At 40.3% G+C, this 23438-nt stretch overlaps 1 protein-coding gene across 1 annotated transcript in view; it reads left to right on the top strand.

Annotated features, from left to right (window-relative positions):
* The window catches only part of BTBD7 (BTB domain containing 7), an 87323-nt gene that overhangs the window by 38401 nt on the left and 25484 nt on the right, over positions 1–23438 (top strand).

Genomic DNA, 23438 nt, shown 5'->3' with positions numbered 1-23438 from the left:
ACATTAAATGACAAGTGGCATTAAAAGATTTCATGGGGGCAGGGGGGGATTCCTGGGTGGCTGTCGGTTAAGCATCCGACTCCTGATTTCAGGTCAGGTCATGATCTCGTGGTTTGTGTGATCAAGCCCCACATCAGGCTCTGAGCTGACAGCACAGAGCCTGCTTGAGATTCTCTCTCCTTCCTTGTCTGCCCCTCCTCAACTCATGCATGAGGGTGTTCTCTCTCTCTCTCTCTCTCTCTCTCTCTCTCTCTCTCTCAAAATAAATCTTAAAAAATTTTCATGGACCTTTTGGTGCTTTTATGAAGAATTAACAATAGGTTTATAGAAAATGAAGCAAGTGGGAAAAATAGAAAATAATACCTCCAAGAAAAATTTAAAATTGCATATGGAAGAAAATATAATTCTAGTTGCACAGCTTGGCTCAGCAGTAAGCAGTATTTAAATAGTCCTAATATTAACACTGAATATTGATTTAATAAAAATTGTAACATAGAGAGAGGTAAATATCAGAAGAAACAACTTAAGAATTGACAGTAGTTAGTTGCCTCTGACTGGGAGTAGAAAAGAGATAGGGCGGGGGGGTTGTTTTTAGAGGAAGTTTTTTATTACCACTAGCTACAAGACTTTTTAAATTATGAGCATATGCTGCTTTGATTACAGAATTAATTTTTTTATGATATGACATCAGTGCTCAAAAGAACCAGAGAGACCTAGATAGGATAGGCCATAATCCTAAGGAACTGGGGGATTTGTCATACAAATCAGTAATGTTAACTAAAAAGATTGTGCTTATCATTTTAGGTTACAAAGGGTTTTTACTTTCTCTCATTTGGTTGTCCTGACAACCTGTCAGTATGGTGGGGCTTAGAGTTGAATAACTAGCCTTTTCTCCAGCTTGTCAGTGATAAGGTTGTGACTCATACCAGCTCTTCTGACCCTAAGCCCAGAAACCAGTTTCCAGGGATGAAAGTGGGAGGCCACTGTAGGCCTGTTTGTAGGAACGAAATAGCAGACTAGTGATTGAAGCATCAACTCAGAGGAGTCTCAGCCATGAACCTGATTTGTGCTGAACCTCTTGGGTAAATGAGGGGAAATGTGGGCCCAGCTAGGAGGTTTAAAAACTGAGCAGGGACCTGGGTAGGTCACCACTCAGACTTTGCTTCAGAGCCCTTAGCTAAAGAACAGAGGGCTTTGTACTGAGTAGGCTGCTCTTTCCTGAATAGATTAATGTTTCTGTACCAATTATTTGACTTTTGGCTGCCAGCATAAAGACCTTCTTCCTAGTTTTGAGAAATTCCTCATTATACAGGTCTTGATAGAAGGCAGAGCACACCTCCCAGTGTAAAAACCTAAAAGGTTAAATGCTTGCTTTCTCAGCCTTCTCACTGGTTAATGTTTAAGCACATTACCTGGGCTTTTTGAATCAGGAGCTCATTAGCACAAAGAAGCAAGGACTATAGAAGGGTGCCTGGCTGGCTCAGTTGGTAGAGCATGCAATGTCTTGATGTCAGGGTTGTGAGTTCGAGCCCCTCACTGGGTGTAGAGATGACTTTAATTAATTAATTTAATTAGTGGCACCTGCGTGGCTCAGTCAGCCATGATTTTGGCTAAAGTCATGATTTCAGGGTCATGATCTCAGGATCTTAGGTATGGAGGCTGCTTAAGATTCTCTCTCTCCCTCTCTCTTTGTCCCTCCCCCATTCACACATGCGTATACTCTTTCTCTCTCTCTCAAATAAAATTAAATACATTTAAAAACATTATTTAAAGGCAAGGGCTATAGAGAATTCTTTCTGTAAGCAGGGTGAGAGCCGCAACATCCAGTGGAAAAGAGAGAGGTCAGTGGCAGTGATGCCGATGATGGCATCCACTGTCTCTACACAGAGCAGGAGCTGTAGTGGCCTGGGGCCCAGAGCGACACGGGCTACTCACTGGGCTCTTTCCCTGATGTAGTCCTCAGTGCACAGCCTTTGTTCTTGTTTGTTTTCCGTGTCTGGTCTTCAACTTTCCCAGAAACTATGGGCTAAAGTATCCTTTCAAATAAAGTCCTTTTCTGTTGAAGCCAACTAGAGTTGTTTTCTGTGGTTATAGCTTGGAAGCCTGGTTGATAACAGTACATATATTAAAAAGACCAGTGTATAAAATTCCAAAATAGGTGGCTAGATTAGAAGAGCCTCAAAAAAAGGACCAGGTGTTCGATCACTGCTTTCACAATGATTTTAGCATGCACTGTGTAAACACCTCTGAAAACATGAGCACCTTAGTGAGAATATATTGATTTATAATTTTCTGAAAAAAAATTAGAAAATCCACTCTTTAGAGGAACTATAGGTTTTCTCATGAATTTTAACAACCCATGGCCTATCATAAGAAGGGAGTATATGATGTGTCCTTATTATAAAGACTCTTGACCTCAGAACAAAATAGCCCAGATTATCACCAACATGTACATGCATGCATATTCCGGCTCAGGATATTTTACAGTAGTGTACTTTCAATTGCAGATTTTATTTTTTTAGCTTGATCAAAACTGTATTTTTCAGTCTTTGGAATGTGAAATTTACTTATACAACTCCAAAGTGGACCCTGTAATGCATTGCCCATATTTTTAGTTACAATGTGTGTGATTATATTTTTTTTGAATTCGAAATCTAACAGAGAAACAACTGAAAGCAATGACCTAATTTTTCCCTTAGCAACTTGGTCAGATTTCAAGAGTGTGTGACTTGAAACAAATGCAAAGCAGTAAAGACTGTCTCCATTCACTGAGCCATTCCTCCCTCTTCCTGTCCTCTCCATTGTCCCCATGTTAACACTCTTCTTGTGTCTCAGTTCAATTGAACTGGCAGTTCATTTTACTTCTGTCTATAATTATTTCCTCTTCAGCAAGTTAGTCTGAATCTACTTCCTAGAGAATAATGGAGCTAAGTTAAAGACCATTATCAACAGATCAGAATAGTAAATGGAGATTTCAGTTAACTATGCAATATAGATGAAGAATTAATCTGTTTCAGGAATGGCAGTTCAGGTGACTCTCAAGTTCTGTATCTGTAATCATAAGGACACTTAGCACTTAAATTCTTTACTCAAAATTATGAGTAGAGTTCTAAAGCATAATATTTTATTGCATTTTTTTATTTTAAAACTTAAACCATTTTTCATGTAGACTACAAACTCTCCACCTCTGCCCCTCTGCTCACACTTTTCTTTGTCTTAGAATACCTTTGCCTCTGACCACTAAATGTCCACGTTCTACCCCACTCTTTAAGACCAAATTCACATGCTACGTCCTTTGTTTCCTCTCAGGCATTCCAAATTAAAAGTATTTTCTACCTCCTGCAAACTTCCAAAACACTTTCTTTATGTTTCTTTTAGGTTTTTACATCTTCTAACTTATTTTGGAATTGTCTTTGTACATGTGTCATTTCCTCTATCAACTAGTGTATTATATACCCCCTAAAGACAGGGGCAAAATCTTAGTCCTCTTGAATCACCCAAAGAACCTAGCACAATGCTTTTTTGCTGTTAGTGGACTCTGAGTTACATATTTTGAATTATCTTTTTTTTTTTAAGTTTATTTATTTATTTTGAGAGAGAGCGTGCGTGCATGCGCACATGTAGGGAAGGGGCAGAGAAAGAGGGAGAGAGGGTCTCAGGCAGGCTTGGCAATGTCATCCCAGAGCCTGGTGTGGGGCTCAGACTCACAAACCATGAGATCGTTACCTGTGCCAAAGTCGGATGCTCAACCCACTGAGCCACTCAGGTGTGCCAAATTATCTTTAATACCTATGAAAAGTGAGTAACTTTTTAAAAGGGGGGGGAGGGTATGTAATAAATGTTTGACTGTAGAAGTTACAAATAAAATTAAAACACTCTAGGAGATAAATATGAAGCAGTATTTATTTTTATTTTTTAAGTTTATTTATTTTGAAGAGAGTGAGTGAGGAGGGGAAGGGCAGAGAGAGAGGGAGAGAGAGGATCCCGAGCAGGCTCTGCACTGCCACAGCCCTACATGGAGCTCAAACTCATGAACCGTGAGATCGTGACCTGAGCTGAAATCAACAGTCAGATGCTTAACCAACTGAGCCACAGGTGCCCTTGAAGCATTATTTTTAAAATTAAGTTTAGAGTTGGTCTAAATACTGTATAATTCTGTACCATTAAACTCAGTTTTAAGTTAAATTTCAAATAAAGTTGTCTTATCAACTTTTTATTTTGTTGTCCACTGTTATGTAAATAAGATGTCAGTTGAATTTAAAATATTCTTGGAGGGCTCCTGGGTGGCTCAGTCAGTCAGGTAAGCGTCCAGCTTCAGCTCAAGCCATGATCTCACTGTTCATGAGTTCAAGCCCTACATTGGGCTCTGTTCTGACAGCTCAGCCTGGAGCCTGCTTTGAATTCTGTCTGTCTGTCTGTCTCTCTCTCTCTCTCTCTCTCTCTCTCTGCCCCTCCCCCACTCATACTCGGTCTCTCTCTCAAAAATAAACAAACATTAAAAATTTTTGGTTTTAATATTCTTGGAAGCCATTCAAGGCTATTAATCTTTTGAAGCCAGAAAATTTAATCTGAGGACAGTTAGAAGCCTTTTCTCAACAATAAGCAAAACTTTTCTATGCATACTAAAATCCCAAGGATGCCACAGTCAAGGGAAACGGTGAAACAGAGGAAGACTTGCTTGTTTTGGTTTGGTTTGTTTTTCTTCCCCAACACAAATTTTTTTATTATAGTCAAGATCTGAGAGATTTAATTTGAACTTTACAGACATTAATATAATCAGACAAAAGATAAAATGCTGTACTCAGGTCATTATGGATATGAATACAAAACTTTGAACAACATGGGGACAAGGAAGAACTGCGCATTTATTATTTAAAGTGTATATTGAACTCTAGACACCACGAGAATAGCGGAAAGCATCTGCAATGATGCCACCCAGTACAGTGTATTCTGAAGTAGAGACTTGATTTCAAGTTAGCGTTTTTTGAACAACATTGCTATGCAAGGTGCAATACCAACGAGAAGAGAATTAAAAGGAGCCGTGTTTGAATGTCACTATGTACCTAGTGTCACGATGGGCACTTATATCTTTTCGTCTTCACAGCCATCCTGTGAAGCTCAGAGAATGGGTCTCTCATTTGCTCGGGTTCGGAGATAAATAACAGTACCCAAATTAAATGGTATTTTATAAATATGAAGTCTGGGGTTAGATCTGTGCTCCAGTCCTGGCTCTGTCATATGCTAACCATATAAATTCTTCCCGGTTCCTCAACTCGAGCTTGTCTCTTTCTCTCCATTGAAGTGTGGGCATCAAGTACTATGCCTGACAGTTGGGAGGGTCTTAACAAATGTTTTTAAAACTGACTTACATTAACTCTTTGGTAGATAATTTCTAAAGATAGAGTTGAGTTGTTTTCCTTATGCATCATTCGACAGCGTGGTCCCAAGCTTCCAAAGTCTAAAAAAAATTTACCAGATTCAGACTTTTTTTCAACACTGATACATAGGGTTACAATTGTAGGGAACATTCAACATTACATGGCAAAACAAGGCCATAAAAAAATGGTCCACAGAGCTTTCCCATGGTGGTAGACTGCTTGGTGTAAGCTACCACTCACGGAAGCACTGAGAGAAGTGGCCTTTTCTGGAAGCCCCAACTTATTTTTATTTTTCTGATTCTGCAGTAGTCAAATTTTGGCCACTCCTCTTCTGTTGCCAAGGAATACAAAAATGTAATGCAACCCAAGATGCAGGTTGTTTGGGGGAAGACATCAGTGATTGAGGAAAGAAAATGATAGAAGGAAGAACCTCAGCATCGTACAAATATCCTGGCTTTTCAAATTCAGTACTGAGGTACAGAGTTGAAGCTTCTGCCTTAAAAACAAATATTATACTTACCTCCTCAAATATCTAGAGTAGAAGGACTTTGACCAGACACAGGCGTTTTAGAAATGGTGGGAAGAAACTATTCCAAGAATTAAGATGGATTAGTAATGACATTATTTAGCTATTACTGTGTGGAATACCTCACTTAATCTTTATGGTAACCTGAATGGTAGCTACCGTCGTTGTTCCCATTGTAGAGATGCAGGAACAAATGCGTTGTTTCCTCCCCAAGGCCACTTCTGCTGATCAAATCTGCTTTATAGATACATGAATGTGTGTTTCTATTTCACGTGCATATCTTGTTCTGTAGTGTAAATAAATAGTAGCACAACATACATATTATTGTCTGGCCTTTTTCACACTTAAGCTTTGGAAAAACGGTGTCAATACATGTAGAGTCACTTTATGTTAATGTATTTTTTTTGTTTCTAAAATATAAGAATTGGGGCACCTGGATGGCTCAGTCGGTTGAGTGTCCAACTCTTGATTTCGGCTCAGGTCATCTCAGTTTGTGGGATTGAGCCCTGCATAGGACTCTATACTTACAGAGCCTGCTTGGGATTCTCTCCCTTTCTCTCAAATAAATAATTAAAAAAAAAAAAAAAAAAAAAAAAGATTCACTCTCTCCCTCAGCCATGCACACACGTGCATGTGCTTTCTCTCAAAAAAATTAAAAAAAAAAAAATGTGATGTACTGACGTTTGGATATTTAGATAATACAAATAATACAAAAAGTGTTTAAGAACCGTTCAGTCTCACTTCCCAGTGAAAAACACTGCTAACAAATAGCGCCTTTTTATAAATATCTTGTAAAGACTGAATCTTAGTTTGGAGTATGTATAACTGACCAGAAATTTCTTGCCTCCAACTATTTTTTCATATATTTAGATGAAACAAAATACCAGTTTCTATTACAAGTTAACATGGGGTGGCCGCACTATGTCTCCACGAAGGGAATGACTTTGATTTATAGAAAGACTTTGAGCTCAGCATAAGAGACTCTTAAAAACTGAGAACAAACTGAGGGCTGATGGGGGTGGGAGGGAGGGGAGGGTGGGTGATGGGTATTGAGGAGGACACCTTTTGGGATGAGCACTGGGTGTTGTATGGAAACCAATTTGACAACAAACTTCATATATTGGAAAAAAAAAAAAAAAAAAGAAAGACTTTGAGCTCTGTTTTGGTTATCTTTGCTATAACATTTTCGTATACCTCACACGTAGCATTGATACATCTGTAAAACTTCTGATACGTGCTTTACATATCATGGCATTTGAAAGTGAAATATCCACACATCAAAAAGTTGTGCCAAAACCCCCAAAACACAGTTTGCACACCTATGCATCTTTGTTTCTAACCATATTCCTCTTCAATCATAATAGAGTTAGGCCTTTTCCAGAATGGGTTGGTTTTAATACCGTTTCCACTGTCAGTGTGTTTCTTCCTGATGGAAGCTTACATTAAAGAACAATACTGAATTTTGATACTGATTCACTAAAATACTTCTAGAAGATCCATAGGTATCACATTGGTTCTCTAAACCTGTTGATGTCTGAGCTGTATCTAATTATGAGAGGTTCAGAAATTTTTCTAAACTAAACTGAGATTAAATAGTTTTTGTTATTCTAGTGCATCATCTTAACTTCTAGATTGATAGTTTTTGTTTATAAGTGTAAGCAGTAAATAAAAATATAAAGTATCTAAAGTCTTCAGTGTCGTGAGCCCTACTTCTAAACTACATTTTGATGTCAGGTTTTTAGAGATACTAAGTTAAATAGAACTGGATGCATACAATGTTGTAAATCTGATCATTGTAATATGTCTGTAATCCTGAGAGAATAGCAGCAGCCTGAGTCTGCAGCAGATGTAGATGAAAATGGTACATTATGGAGGAGAAGGAAGAAAATAACCTGTCAATTCAAACAGACCTTGGTATAGAATTAGCACTGTGACTCCTATACTTTATTTATTTAGCAGACTTACTGTATGCCAGACCCCAAGAATTGAAGTAGTGAGTCTTGTAATAAGTACCCAAACTGTGTAAGTGCTCAAGTAGAGCAAAGCACTGTATGAGAGGGGAACACACAGGAAGAAGAGCCCCAGACCTCAGTATAGGAAGTTAGGGAAGGGAGGTCTGGAGAATGAATGGGAGTTAAATAAATAAAGATTGCAGATAAAGGTTAGGCAGAAGGAAAGCAGGTGGAAAGGCCCAGAGATAAATGAGAGCAAGGCACTTTGGGTTGGGATAGGGGGTGCAGAGACAAGAGTGGTGTGGTGAGAAATGAGGCTACAGAGACAAGTAGGGCTCTATAATAAAGAACCTGGCCTACCATGCCGAGACATTTGGCTTTATCCTGAACATAGCAAGTAGCATGACCTGATTACATATGCGTTTTCCGAAAGATCTCTTTGGCTTAGATCATAAGCAGCATGCAGACACCATAAGAAATGTCCCAGAAATAGTGTGTGTGTAGGGGGGCAGGGGAGTAAGACATAAACAGATATAGTCTATAAATTACACATCAAAAATTGATAATTCTTTTTTAAAGTTTCCTACGATGTGTATTCATTTGTTTAGTAGAATTTTTGAGCACCTTTTTTTGCCAGGCAGTGTGCTAAGCTCTTAACTTACATTATCTTCTATGGTAGGTATTATCTCCATTTACAGGTAAACTGACACTTGAAAATATTGTAAAACTGGGTTTATAGCTAGGAAATGTTATGGCCAAAATTTGAATCCTGGTCTTTCCAACTGCAGAGCTACTCTTTCCCATCACTGGGGAAGAGGGAACATGGTCTCCATGAGAAGAAGTCATCTGTGAGGTACATAGTTTTGAAGGGAGTGCACAATTGTGTTAAGAGATAACTAATCAGTAAATATCACAAAGTTTTCTGAAAATCATAATATGGCTGTACCCCAAAAGCTTTGGATTTTTTTTTTTTTTTGTTATTAAAACAGAATTGAAGATACTAACTTACTGTTTTGACACAGTGGGAAATGGTTTAAGGATAGTAACGTATAGACATAAATGGGTATTTTTTGTTTTTAGTTGAAAGGATGTGAACCTCTGAGTTTTTCACTTACTGAGACTATTAGAATTGTTTTTGTTTAACATTTTAACAAATGACATGTGAGTGGAAGGTGCATGGTACATTTGGGTTGTCAGCATTTCTGTTCCCTTTATGATCTTTGACTTGCTCTGCCCCCTCCAGACTCTGCTCTCCTATCCTTACCCACTCCCCACAGATCCCATGCTTGCTTCTGAATTAGAATACACCAGGATAATAATGTATAAGGAAACTTAATTATAGTAAGAGTTGCATCTTATTTAATCCTGAAAATAATCCAGTGAGGTAGATTTTGAGGATTAGGGAACATTTTTCAGATGAGGAAACAGGCAGAACTTCTTGTATCACACAGTTAAAGGGAATTGGGATTCGGTCTCTGGTCAGTCTGACTTGAACGGTGTATCTTGTGTCTCTCTTCTAGTAAGATGCCTGTACATTAGGATATGTGTTCAATTTCAAGATCGGGCAACCTGTAGGTTCCAGAATTAGATCTCCCTGCATTGTAATATAGTGGAGGCTTACATATTATGCAGGGTGTCTGTATTTACAGAACTGACATCCCTGTGAATGCTTTTCCCTTTCCTCGTGCTGTTTTCACCTACCCCCAAAGCCCTTAAGCCTATTAAAAATAGCATATTAAACATTAAGTTATAAAGAAAACATTAAAGCAATATAAAGATATACATATGTATCCAAGTGAGTATCTTAAGGGTTCTTAGTCTTGTCTTTTTCCTTTCATGTCTTAGAGAAATCTTTAATCTTTTATAATTGTCTGTGTGCTTTAGCCTCCTCCCTTCTTTACCAAGTTACTTCTTTCCTATCTTCCTCTGTCTATTCTTTCTTTTCACTCAACTTGGGAAAAGCTATCTGAATAAAGAATACAAGCACTCAGGGTACATCTTCACACACAAGCAGCATGAATCTCAGTGATTGCCTCTTTCTCATCAGAAGGGAGTAATGTTCTCAAAGCAGAGAACCTTCTCATTTCCTTTCCAATATTTGCTTGGATTTTGTGGTCAGTGATTGATTTTATGTTGGCACTGAGGGAAGGAACTCCTGGCAACTTCCATAGCCTGATGGTTTTTGTTTGTTTTTGCTTTGATTTTTTTGAATAGATATAATATATTCAAATAGGACAAAAGTCAAAATATATGAAGAGTACTCAGCAAAGAGTCTCCTGTTCCCCCAACTTTTTGTCCCCCACCGCTGAGTTCCCCTTCTTGTTACCAGTGTTACCAGTTTCTTATACATCTATCTGCTGAGGTAGACAATCCAGAGATAGTCTCAGTACATATGTTTTAAAATATATTGAAAGGAAACATAAAAAGATATTTGGAATAGATCTACAGTATTACTAATGCCCTCTGACATTTAGGTATTGCAAGGAACTTGTGAGACTATTAAAAGGGGCAGAAACTTGAAAGATATTCTTCCATGTAGAATATATCTACACTTTATATATGGTACACTTTAGGAGTTTGCTTCTATTTTTTTTTTTTTTTAACGTTTATTTATTTTTGAGACAGAGAGAGACAGAGCATGAACGGGGGAGGGTCAGAGAGAGAGAGGGAGACACAGAATCTGAAACAGGCTCCAGGATCTGAGCTGTCAGCACAGAGCCCGACGCGGGGCTCGAACTCACGAACCGTGAGATCATGACCTGAGCTGAAGTCGGCCGCTTAATCGACTGAGCCACCCAGGCGCCCCAGGAGTTTGCTTCTATATTATGTATAGAGGGTAATTTTTTTTTTTTTTTTTTTTAAAGAGAAAGAGCAGGGGAGGGGCAGGGAGAGAGGGAGAGAGAGAATCCCAAGCAGGCCCCAAGCTCAGTACAGAGCCTGATACAGGGCTTGAGATCATGACCTGCGCTGAAATCAAGAGTTGGACTCTCAACCGACAGAGCAACCCAGGAGCCCCAAGGGTATTTTTAATATCTACCCAACAGGAACAACCAAATTCTGAACATTAGCCAAAAGGGTATGAAAAATAAAACCCAGAAAAACTCAACTTGCTTTCCATCTTTTTTTTGTAGTGAAAATAGATTTTAATTTAAATTTCTTTTTCTTTTTTCTCCCTAGCTTTGAGACATAATTGACATATAGCGTTGTGTTAAGTTTAAGGTACACAGTGTAATGATTTGATACATGTATGTGTTGTGAAATGTTTGCCACAGTAATATTGGTTTATGCATCCTTTACCTCACATAGTTAACATTTTGTTGTTGTTATGGTCACAACACAAAGCTGTACTCTCAAAACAACTTTCAAGTGTACAATACAATATTAACTGTAGTCACCATGCTGCACATTAGATCTCTGGACCTTATTCATCTTGTAACTAAAAGTTTCTACCCTTTGATCAACATCTCCTTGTTTCCTCCACTCCTCAGCCTTTGGAAACCACCATTCTGTTCTCTATTTCTGTGAGTTTGATGTTTTTAGATTCCACATATAAGTGAGGTCATACAGTATTTGTCTTTCTCTATCTGAATTATTTCACTTAGCATGATGCTTTCAGCGTTCATCCATGTTGTTGGTATATGGCGGGATTTCCTTTTTTATAGCTGAATAATATTCCTACACACACACACACACACACACACACACACACACACACACACACACACATTTTCTTTATCCATTCGTTTCCATATCTTGACTGCTATGAATAATGCTATAGTGAACATGGGAGTGCAGATACATCTTCACGATAGTGATTTCATCATCCTCAGATACGTACCTAGAAGTGGATTGCTGACTCATATGGTAGTTCTGTTTTTATTTTTAAGGAACCTTCATCCTGTTCTTGGTTGGCTATGCCAACTTATATTTCCACCAACAAAGCACCAGAGTCTCCACATCCTTACCAGTACTTGTTATCTCCTTTTTGATAATAGCCATTCTGACAGGTGTGAGGTGATATCCTATGGTTTTGATGTGCATTTCCCTGATGATGAGTGATGTTGGGCACCTTTTCATGTACTTTTTGGCCATTCGTATGTCTTTGGAAAAATGTCTATTCAAGTCCTCTGCCCAATTTTTTAATCAGATTGTTTGCTGTTGAGGTATAGGAGTTCCTTACACATTTTGGATATTAACCCCCTATCATATATGGTTTGTAAATATTTTCTCTCATTCTGTAAGTTGCCTTTTGATTTTGTTGATTGTTTCCTTTGCTGTGCAGAAACTTTTTACTTTATGTAGTCCCACTTGTTTATTTTTTGTTGTTTGTGTTTTAGGTCTTATTTCTAAAAAATCATTATGAAGACCCATGTCAAAAAGCTTTATTCGTATGCTTTCTTCTATGAGCTTCATTGTTTCAGGTCTTACATTGAAGTCCTTAATCCATTTGAGTTAGTTTTTGTGAGTGGTGTAAGATAGGGTCCAATTTCATTCTTTTGCCTGTGGATGTTCGGTTTTTCCAGTAGCATTTTTTGAAGAAACAAACCTTTCCCCCTTGAGTGTTCTTGGCTCCCTTGTCAGTTAGCCTTTTTTTTTTTTTTTTTTTGCCAAATTATAATGCAACTTTACCTAAAATATTGATTGCAGTTTTTCCTACCCTTCCTCAGGGAAGTGGAAAGTTAGACATGTGCTGAGAAAAGACAACTGCAGTAGATCAAAGAAAGGAGTGCTCAGGGCAGACTAAAATGATGAGGACTGTCCAGTATGTCAGAAACTGTTACTAAAATGGTCGTAAACTTACTGTGACGAGTAGACCCTAAGGTGACCCCTAATGATCTTCATCTTCTGGTATTTATACCCTTCATGCAGCCCCTCCTCTTAAGTGTGAGCACAGCATACATCTTGTTTCTAGCCAGTACAGTGTGGCAAAGATGAGATGTCATTCCCATGATTACATCACATTTGAGAAGACTGTCGTTAACAGTAGACTTACACTGGAGACTTTTTCCCTTGCTGGCTGTGAAGAAGTAAGCTACTATGTTGTAAGATGGCCTATTGAGCAGACCTCATGGCAAGAACTTCAGGAAGCTGGGCCTTTTTTAGTCATATGGCCACAAGGAAATGATTTCTGTCAACAACCTGAATGGGCTTGGAAGCCAGTTCTTCTCCAGAACTTCCCCAGTTCCTCAGATGAGAATGCAAGCCCAGCTGACACCTGATTGTAGCCTTCCAAAACCCTAAGCGCCCAGGTGACCTGTGCCCAGATTCCTGACCCACAGAAGATACGAGATGATTTGTTGTTTTAACCTGCTAAGTTTGTGGTAATTTGTTACACAGTAATAGAAAACTAATACATTATTTAATCTTATGTTATTTTCACATGTCAAAATGGTTTCATATCAATAATTTGATGTGATTTAACTTAACGAGGAGAAAAACAGTAATTTAGATCCAATTCATCACAGAGTCTTCAAGGTGATAATCAGCCACACCTCTACAAAAGACTCAATTCAGGAACGATGGCGCAATTAGCCACAGTCCCAGCTGCTGCAACTGGCTGGAGGCTATAATTGATATTCTCCTCAAAACTATATCACTCAGAGTTCAGTTAGGGAAGCTGAGCAGCTCTTAGGGGATAAGGGAATTCTAGGAATTGAGCCTCACACAGCCACAGGGGAACCCCAGGGAAGGGAAGGGAAGATGGGAACAGGAGGGAAGTAGAATGAGGAGGAGCTAACAGCCCGTCAACCTGAGAGGCCCAGCACTCTAAGCCACTGCCCTGAGGCTGCACAAGGGAGGGGAGCATGTGCAGAGTGGCTGTTTTGTCTGGGGCTCTTCCGGCAAGCATCTGGTGGTGACCTGGGGCTGGTGTAGTCACCTGGGCTGCAGCTGGGAGGGAGAACTGGGCTTGGAGCAGAGGAGAGCGAGGAACAGCTAGAACCCACAGGCACCTCTGTGTTTGCCCATCACCACACCCAATTATGGTGACTTTTAGAGAGGGAGGACTGCTGCTTTTGCCTTCCAGATCTCACACATTTCTCTTTTGACCAACTTCGCTTGGAACCATATAGGAATGGAGATTGTGGGAAACAGTTTAGTGTTAAGCAAGTTGAAACAGTACAAATTAGCACAGTCTCCCTTTTCTATCACCCAACCTAGATTTTCATTATCCTTTGCTAATATTTCAGCAGGTCTGGGTGACCTGCCAGGTGTTTTGACCCAGACTTTCATCCCAGAGGTCTCTGGGTTGCTTTATCCATGGTTGCTACAGTTTCCCAGTCTCTGTTGTCACTGCGCAGAGAAACAACAAAGGATGTCCTGGTGAATGCCTTGAATTTCAGACGGACACCTTCCTGCACCTGTTGTATTTCCCCAGACCTAGCATCCTGGTCCAGCATTCTCAAGATCTCCCATGAGTGATCCTCTAAACACTGCCGGTCCATATCGCCAGGTCTTGTAATTCTTGGGAGAAAGAATACACTCCTCCCAGAACAGAAACTGTTTTCTCACTCAGACTGTGATCATGAGTGATCAGATCCTGATTATTGGTTTGGAGCTAGTGAGAAGAGGCAGAGGCAGACCTTGAAGAGGACAAGGCACCTGAAGGGTCTCCTGACAGTTGGAGGCTGCTGTCCTCTACAAGGAGTTAGGAGAGCTGTTTCTCCCACCCAGAAAGTACAGACAAATCTTGGGGTTTGAGATTCCTCACTCATTCACCCAAATATACCCATTCCAGATTTCTGTCACCAACTGTTTCTTTAGGACCCAGATTTTATCTCAGATTTGTTAAGATTTTGCATTCAAGTCTTTGTGAGTCTGATATCTTTAAAATTAAATCTGGAGCCTGAGTTTTGGCATCTGTTCTGCAGCTGCAGGAAATAAGGGTTTTTTAAAACACTGACCTAGAAGTCTTCTGACTTTGACAGAATGCCTAGATTGAGGGGTGGCTAACCTGAGCCAATTGTTTCCTTTCTTCATGTCTTTGAAACCACTTAGCGAAAGCCGGCCAATTTCAGGTCCTCATAGTTCCTAATGTTCCCATTAAGTGTCACCACTCCTACTGAACTGACACCTCACTTAATGAAGAACCATAGTGTTGTCGTAAGTGTCACTTACCACTAGGAATGGGGGTCCTTCTTACCAGTTGTTCAGTGACTGATCTAGTTCCAGAGTCTCATTCAGGAGTCTTGTTTTGTAGGGCCACTTCTGTTCCTTTCATATGTGGGTGTCTCTTCCCATTCCCCCACAACCCCTACTGAAATAGCCTAAAACACAGTCTTGCACGCCTGTGTTATTTGGTAAATAATCCCCCGAATAGGAGAGTGACGCAGTGAGAGTGAGATCAGGGAGAAGGGCAAGTAGTAGAAGAGTGGCCTTGGGGTGGTTGCCACTGGAGGTGCCAGGGTTTCAGCCCCGCCAGGACCCTCTGAGGCACTCTGTGAAATCTTCAGCGTGGTCCTTCTAAGGAGTGGGAGAGGAGTATTCATCCAGCCAGCTTTCACAAATGGCAGAGTCCAAGGACTGGCAGGTTAAAACCACTGCAGCACAGATCGACTTTCTTCTAATCCCTGTATGTCTCACTCTCATTTTCTGCCTTGGCTCTAGAATTCCAGTTGACTTTTTAAAATGGAGAAGATGCAGGGTTGATGTGATGGTGGTACGCCTTTCAGCCGCGTGCTCAATATGGATTGGAATACTGAGGGAAGGAGACAGTAGGAAGCTTTTCAGTATTTGATGTGTGAGGTACTGAGGATTTAGAAAATAAAGCGGCTAATCAAAGTGCATCTTGAAGGAAGAATTGGTAGGACACATTGACCAGGTCTATATGTCAAGAGAGGTAGAGCCGGCACCGCTGATTTAAGACTTCTGGCCTAGAAAAGGGGGAGTGTTAACGGACATACTGGCCCACTGATGTTATTTAACATAATCCTCAGAACTCTGATGGGATTGTTTCATCCTCTGAATGAGAAAATGAGACCCATGGAGGGTGTACTTTGATTCGCACAGGGTGCTAAGGGAGAGAATCAAGAGTTAGTGATGAAACTGCCTGAATTCAAACCTATATGCTCTTTTGACTGCCCTCACTTCCCTCTCTTTTCATGATTCCTTTCCTTGGGAACTGGAATCAGTCCCATGCAGGTTACTTGGAAAGAATTGAAGCAACTTTTTTCTCAACCCTATTTGCAACTTGAAGTCTTATTTCTGTTTCTGACTGATGCCACTGAAGAGCCACCATGCCTGCTGTAAGGCCAGCCTTCCTCTAAATTTAATATACTGTCTGTACAGTACAGCTGTACGGGAGCATGGCAAGCTGTAGGCTCCCTCCACCATTCCATTCCCTTCATTCCTTTCTCCTTGCCTGTTTTCTTCCTTTTCCCCCCTCAAGCCCACTATGAAACTCTGAATCTAGAAGCTGCTCGTGGACATGAGCTGATGAAAAGGTTTCCTCCCGCTGCTGGTGAAACAAGTATGAGAGTGTACTTAGGAATAATGAAGAGCATGAGAGTGGCAACAAAGACAGACCTGATAGTGCATTCAGGAAATCTGACAACATTGAAGCTTATCTTAGTTATCAGAGGAACAGAAGAGGGAGGGAAAATGTTGATAGTAAAAACAGAAAGTGATGCTATTTTACATGCAGCAGTAACAGCCATTTGTATTACTAAATGTCAGATTGATTTGTTTATTTCTTTATATCTCTGCCTTGGTCATTCATGGTGTGTAGCTCAAATTTTTGAAAAGAGGCACTTTTGTCAACATCAAGTTTTAGAAGGAGAGTATCCTGGTAAAAGAGAATAGAAGAAATGATTAAACAAGTAGGCAATGGATCTGTAAAATGAAGTTTTCACACAAGCCAAAAAAGAAAAATCATAAGAAGTTGACTTCATATTTCATCTGCTAACCTTACAACTATATCATTGAAAATCTGCTACCTGAGCAGAATAAATACATGGGCACCTTTGAGCCATTATATATCTTGGCTACAGATGACTTTTTCTGTTACAAGGAAATTGGTAAAGACTTGTAAGTTCATCCAAGAAGGCATATGGCATATTGGTCAACCATTGCTGTGTAACAACCGACTGGGGAATCTCAGTGGTGTGGGACATGAACATATATTTCTCACAAATTTCCAGGTCAGCTAAAATTACAAATTTAAGTTTGCAGTGGCTGATTGCCACTGTCATTTACCAGGGCTGGGTGACTCTGTTCCCACTGCTGCTCATTCTCCTAGGATCAATAAGCTAGCCACAGTATGTTCTTACCGTGGCAGTGGCAGAAGGCGAGAGGGCAAGCCCAGTTCCTAAAAGTACTTCTGAAACTTTTTGTCACATCATATCCACTAACCTTCGATTGGTCAAAAGAAGATCTCATGGCCAATTCCAAGTCTTGGGGTCAGAATGTATACTCTGCCCATGGGTGGGTGGGATCAGAGGGCTTAGTGGTGGTGATTATGAATGGTAATCTGCCATCTCTGGGTAATAGTCTTAAGATTTAGGCTTCTAGTTTAAAAAAGATAAAATAGTTGTTCTGATTGTGTATTTAGTTATCTTCAAAGAAACACAAACACCAGGGTGCCTGAGTGGCTCAGTTAAGCTTCCGACTTCAGCTCAGGTCATGATCTCATGGTTTGTGAGTTCAAGCCCTGCTTTGGGCTGTGTTGCTGACAGCTCAGACCCTGGAGCCTGCTTCAGATTCTGTGTCTCCCTCTCTCTCTGCTCCTCCCCTGCTCACGCATGCATGCGCTCACTCTCTCAAAAATAAATATTTTTTAAAAAATTTTTAAAGAAATATAGATACAATTTTATCTCTAGTTAGGAAATGGAGTTAGCAGATTCTGTAGAGAAACAAAAAAGGAAGAAAAAGTTGCCTCTGAGGGTTAATTCTTACTAAATGGCAGGAAACAAATCTCACTTTTATATATTGTGAAACTGACATGGGGAAAGGATTCTGGACAGAGTGGTGCTCCTCAAAGTGTGTCTGTAGTAAGTACAGTTATTGAGAGTAAGCATTTAGAAATTCTTTGGCAGTTTGACATTGCCACCATTTTCAAGCGGTGTTTTTATTAAACTATTGGTCCGTGACAGATTAGAAATTTAAAAAGAAGCAAAAACAACTGTTTCTTGACCCAAGATAGTTTGAGAAGAGCTGAGATAGACTATGGCATTCTGCTCACTAGGAATGAATACCAGCACTGTACATAAGTGAATCTTCTGATTTATACATTGGTCTTACAGGGTTTGGGTTAGTATCGCTTTGTCAACAAGAATCCAATCATCTTTGAGAGTGTGCTGCTCATGTTTTTGGACCAACAAGACTGGTCGGAAATTTACCAAGGAAATAGCATTGTAAAGCCTTTTAACATCTTGCTTGCTGGCCTTTCCCTGCGAGCGTCCTTTCTGCCTTGCTGCTTGCTGTATATACATTTTCATTCCATTATCAATAACCTTGAGAAAATGCAAATTACCGCTAGCTAAAATCCTTTACTGTAATACGGAAATATTACATTTGACAATATTAGATAAATCTTTTTTTAAAATATGTCTTTTAGCATTCTAGTTTTTTGCCTAATTGTCTTCCTTTCACATTTGTGAGTTAATATCACTATGTTCGGTATATTTATAATGTGCTTTCCTGTCCATAAGAGGAGTGGTTCAAAGTGAAGAGGTTCTGGGGCGCCTGGGTGGCTCAGTCGGTTGAGCAACTGACTTCGGCTCAGGTCACGATCTAGCAGTCCATGAGTTCGAGCCCCGCGTCGGGCTCTGTGCTGACCGCTCAGAGCCTGGAGCCTGTTTCAGATTCTGTGTCTCCCTCTCTCTCTGACCCTCCCCCGTTCATGCTCTGTCTCTCTCTATCTCAAAAATAAATAAACATTAAAAAAAAAAATTTAAAAAACCCTTTAAAAACACACACACACACAAAGTGAAGAGGTTCTGATGAGCATTGATTCATGTAAGACCTAAGTTTAGAGGCATAAAAAGGGGGAGAAATTTTTAGGCGGGGGGGAGGGTGGGAAGGCTGTGTTTAGTTAAGTACAACTTTTCTTCCTAGTTGTATTACTTTAAGCAAGTGTATTAATCTTTGTGAATCTTAGTTTTCTCATCTGTAAAGTGGGAATAATAATACCACCCTCTTTGAGAAAGAGTGCTAAAATCAAATAATTGTAAGTTAAGTACAGACTTGGCACATAAGTTTCAAAAAGATTAGATATTTTTGTTTTTAATTGATTAGCTCCTAGATGTCAGGCATTGTAGAATCACTAAAGTGGGCCCTCTTCCCCAAAGGAGTTCTCAGTCTGGTAGAGGATTCTGACAAATATTTCAGAAATATAAAATAATTTATGCTATTATATAGAGGGAAATAGGTCAGCCTGGACACTTATGTAAGAGGAACATGTGACCTAGGCTTTGGGGAACAAGATCAAGATAGGCTTTTGAAAAGAAGCAACATTTAAGCTAAGTCTAAAAAACGTGGATGAGTTAAGGAGAATTAAGAGCATTACAGGGGTGCCTGGGTGTTTTAGTTGATTTAAGCCTCTGACTCTTGATTTCGGCTCAGGTCATGATCTTGTGTTTTATGGGATCAAGTCCCACATCAGGCTTTGTGCTTGCAGCATGGAGCTTGCTTGGGATTCTGCCTCTCCCTCTCCCTCTCCCTCTCCCTCTCCCTCTCCCTCTCCCTCTCCCTCTCCCTCTCCCTCTCCCTCTCCCTCTCCCTCCCCCTCCCCCTCCCCCTCCCCCTCCCCCTCCCCCTCCCCCTCCCCCTCCCCCTCCCCCTCCCCCTCCCCCTCCCCCTCCCCCCCCCCCCCCCCCGCCTCTCTCCCTCTCCTCTGCCCTTTCCCCCTTGTGCTTGCTCGCTCTCTCAAAATAAACAGTTTTTAAAAAACAACGTAAAAAAGAGCATTTCAGAAAAATGGAACAACATATGCAAAGGCCTGGAGGTGAGAGTTTGGTGGAACTCTAGGAAATGGCAAGTAATGAATGCAGTATGACTGGAATGTAGAATATGAGCAGGAATGGAACTGGAGACGTTGGCAGGGGCCAGACCATCAAGAATATGTAGTTTGGATTTTATCTTGAAGTTATTTGCAAGCTATTGAATAATTTGTTACATATATAATCTAATTTACATTTTAAAAGATCATCTGGCAACAGTATGGAGAACAGATTGGAAGGGAGAAAGATAGGAACTTTTCGAGGCTATTTCAGTAATGCGGGGAGAAAGTATCAGATTCTGAAATGGGGAGGTGGTAGAGATTCAGCGGAGGGGATGGATTTAAAATAAGAATAGAATGAACAGCATTTGATGGTGAGTGCATGTGGGCTTCAGAAGGAATCAGTAATAGTACTTAAGATTTCTGGCTTTGGTGACTGGGAGAAAGAGGTATCTTTCTCTAAAGCAGGGGTGAAGAAGGGGGGTACTAGGGGCACCTGGGTGGCTCAGACAGTTAAGTGACTTCAGCTCAGCTCATGATCTCATGGTTTGTGGGTTCAAGCCCCGCATTGGGCTCTGTGCTGACAGTTCAGAGCCTGGAGCCTGCTTAGGGTTCTGTGTCTCCCTCTCTCTCTGCCCTTCCCCTGCTCATGCTGTCTCTCTGTCTCTCAAAAATAAATAACAACATTTAAAAATTTGTTCTAATAAAAAAAGATGGGGGGGTTCTAGATTTCCCAGAGGAAATGAATTGACTTGCATTTAAGAGGTCTGCAGAAGAGCCCCAGAACTCCCCGGTGGGAAGTTGAAGGGGTGAGTCTGGGAGTCAGGAAGGAGCTCTGGGTTGGAACTATATGTAGATTTGAAAATCACGAGGATGCTTTGGGAGTTAAGGCCACGGGGGACAGATGTGCGGTGAAAAGAGCAGTGTATTCCCAGTGCTTGGCAAGTAGGTACTGCCAGATGAACAAATGAAGAGTGTCAAGAGTACAGTCTCGTTTAAATCTCATAACAATCTTGAGTCAGGAGTATAATCCCAGTTTTACAAATGAGAATATTTCAGGCTCACAGAGGTTAAGGATTTATGCAAAATGACTTAGCTTCTAGGTGGCCAAGGTGCGATTTCAAGTCCAGTATGTCTTGATTTCAAAGGCCACTTTTTCCTGTCATGTCTCACTTCTTTGAAAACCTCAGAAGTTTAAATATATGATGTTATTGTTAATTCTCTTTCTTCACCTCTGCCAATATCCTGGTTTCATAGGATTGTGATACATCCTTTTCAGTAACCACTTTCTCTCTAGCTTCACTTGCTTCATTCCCAAGCACATCTCTCAGATTGACTCATTCTCCCCAACCCTAGTCCAGTGCCTGTTCACAACAAGTCTTCCTCTAGCTACTGGAGGAGGCCTGTCCTCCTCAGCTGGGCATTTGGCTCATAAACTCATGAGAGCTGTCTAGAACTTCTCCGTATTTCTCACTCCTCATTAGCACATATACACATCGTTGGGTGTTGTTTACATGCATGTTTCATTGTGGTGGTCTCAGTGTTCCTTCTCAGGATCTCATGTTAAATAAATCTTTAATCTTTAGATGAGATTAGTCTTATGTTGATGCTCTGTTACCACTTTTCTCAAAATGATTTTATCTTTGTGATGGAAGCGTCTCGGGTACTCTCTGACCTTTGCTCCATATCCAGCATAGGGGTTCTTTGTACTCTGTCCCTTATGTGATGATTCAGCCTTTGCTCCTGCATTTTTCTAGAAGGATCCTTTTATGTTTTTGAAGGGAACAAATTTAATTGTTAGAAATTTCTTAGTATTGAGGTAAAGTCCCCTTCTTTTAACATCCACATGTTGGACCTGCCCTTGGAACAACAGGGAAGTCGGTTATTTCTCCTCTGCCTCATGAAGGTCTGTCAGACATTTAAAGATCACTTCCTGTGTCTCTCCTCAGGTTTCTCTTACATAAGCCAAGTAATCTTGGTTGCTTGGAGCTTTTCTTCTGTGACAGGGCTCAAACTCTCTACTATTCTTTTGCTCTCCTCTGAGAATTCTGGTGTTTTGTCAATGCTTCATCTAAAACACAGGGCCCAGAGTAGAACACAACACTCCATACACAGTAGAGCATGCAGCATTATTCCATTGATTAGGACTCTGTGCTTGAATCTTAAAAGCCTGAGATCGCTTCAGCTCTACGGCAGCGATGTCCCATCTTGCATGCGTTCCCCTAAGGTACCCAGGTAGTATTTTTACATAGGTTGTGGTTAAACTAGCTCTCTCCTGTCATCTGCTGTGCAGTTGATTTTCTTTCATCGAAATATAGAACTTTCTAATTTTCCTGGTTCTGTTTCACCCTCATTTTGACCCATCTGTGTAGCCGCTTATGATCATGTCATCCAGTGTGTCTTTGTGTTTCCCAGTTTTCGGTCACCTGGAGATTTTGAAGCATATTTTCCACATCTTCATTCAAGTTCTTGAATAACATCAAGAAAACAGAACCCACACTCCATCCCCCACGTTAATCAGTGCCACTTCCAAGTGGTTCCCTTAACCACCATTCTGTCATCCATCTACAGCTCTTCATCTGATCTGCAAAGATCTCGTTTGCACACTCAACAAATTTTTATTTAGCACCTGCCATGGCAAGAAGGTGCTAGACATGCAGTGAAGACAGCATTCTCTGTCTTCTAGAAACATCAAGAAGTATATTGTTAAATGCTTTGCAGAAATCAGGTTACACGATTCTCTATGATGTTCTCCTTATCTGGTACCGTATCAGAAAAGGGAATGAAGCATTATTTTTTGCACTCTGTATTGGCTGCTAATGATCTTCTATCACCTGGAAAGGGTGACCATAGTCATTACCTTTCTGTCTTTGCCTTTCATGGTTTCACAGTGATGTTGAGCTTTGCAAGTCTCTGGAGTTCATCGATTCCTTTTCTTTTGGCTGTATCTTTCAAAGCCTTGGGCTCATTAGAGAGCAGCCTCTCTAGCCTCATTTTTGTTGTTGGTAGTGGTAAACGCTTCTTTTTTCCTCCCAAATTATCAGGATTCCTTTTGATTTTACAGTAAACTTAGTTATAAAGAATTTCCGTCCAACTTCAGCAATTTTCCCTTCCATAAGCTTTGTCACTCAGATTTTACTTTTATCTTGTATCAGTATTTTGAAATGGTCTTTCCTAAGGAAAATAGTTGACTATCCTCAGGTTATCTTCACTTCTTTGAGCCCATAGAGTGTCATAGTCACTTTTTCCAGAAGCCTGGTCCTTTTCACTTAAACTACTTCTTTCTTTTGGGGTGCCTGGATGGCTCAGTCGGTTAAGGGACCGACTTCAGCTCAGGTCATGCTCTCGTGGTTTGTGAGTTCAAACCCTGCATCGGGCTCTGTGCTTAGAGCCTGAAACCTGCTTCAGATTCTGTGTCTCCCTCTCTCTCTGCCCTCGCCCACTCACGCTCTGTCTCTCCTTCCTTCAAAAATAAATGAATATTTTTTTAAAAAAAACCTACTTCTTTCATTTTAATTCATCAGAATTAATCTCAGATGAGCATAAAGTTACATTATGTTGTCTCTATGCTGAGGGATTAAACTATCAATAATAACAAGTTTGTTTTGTTTTGTTTTCATTTTTAGAATGATGCAAAGAACAGATGT

This window comes from Panthera pardus, unplaced genomic scaffold (assembly GCF_024362965.1).
Source record: "Panthera pardus isolate Hobbes unplaced genomic scaffold, ASM2436296v1 HiC_scaffold_24, whole genome shotgun sequence".
Taxonomy (NCBI): Eukaryota; Metazoa; Chordata; class Mammalia; order Carnivora; family Felidae; genus Panthera; species Panthera pardus.
The sequence above is the reverse complement of the archived record's forward strand: the minus strand, read 5'-3'. Positions and strand labels throughout refer to the sequence as shown.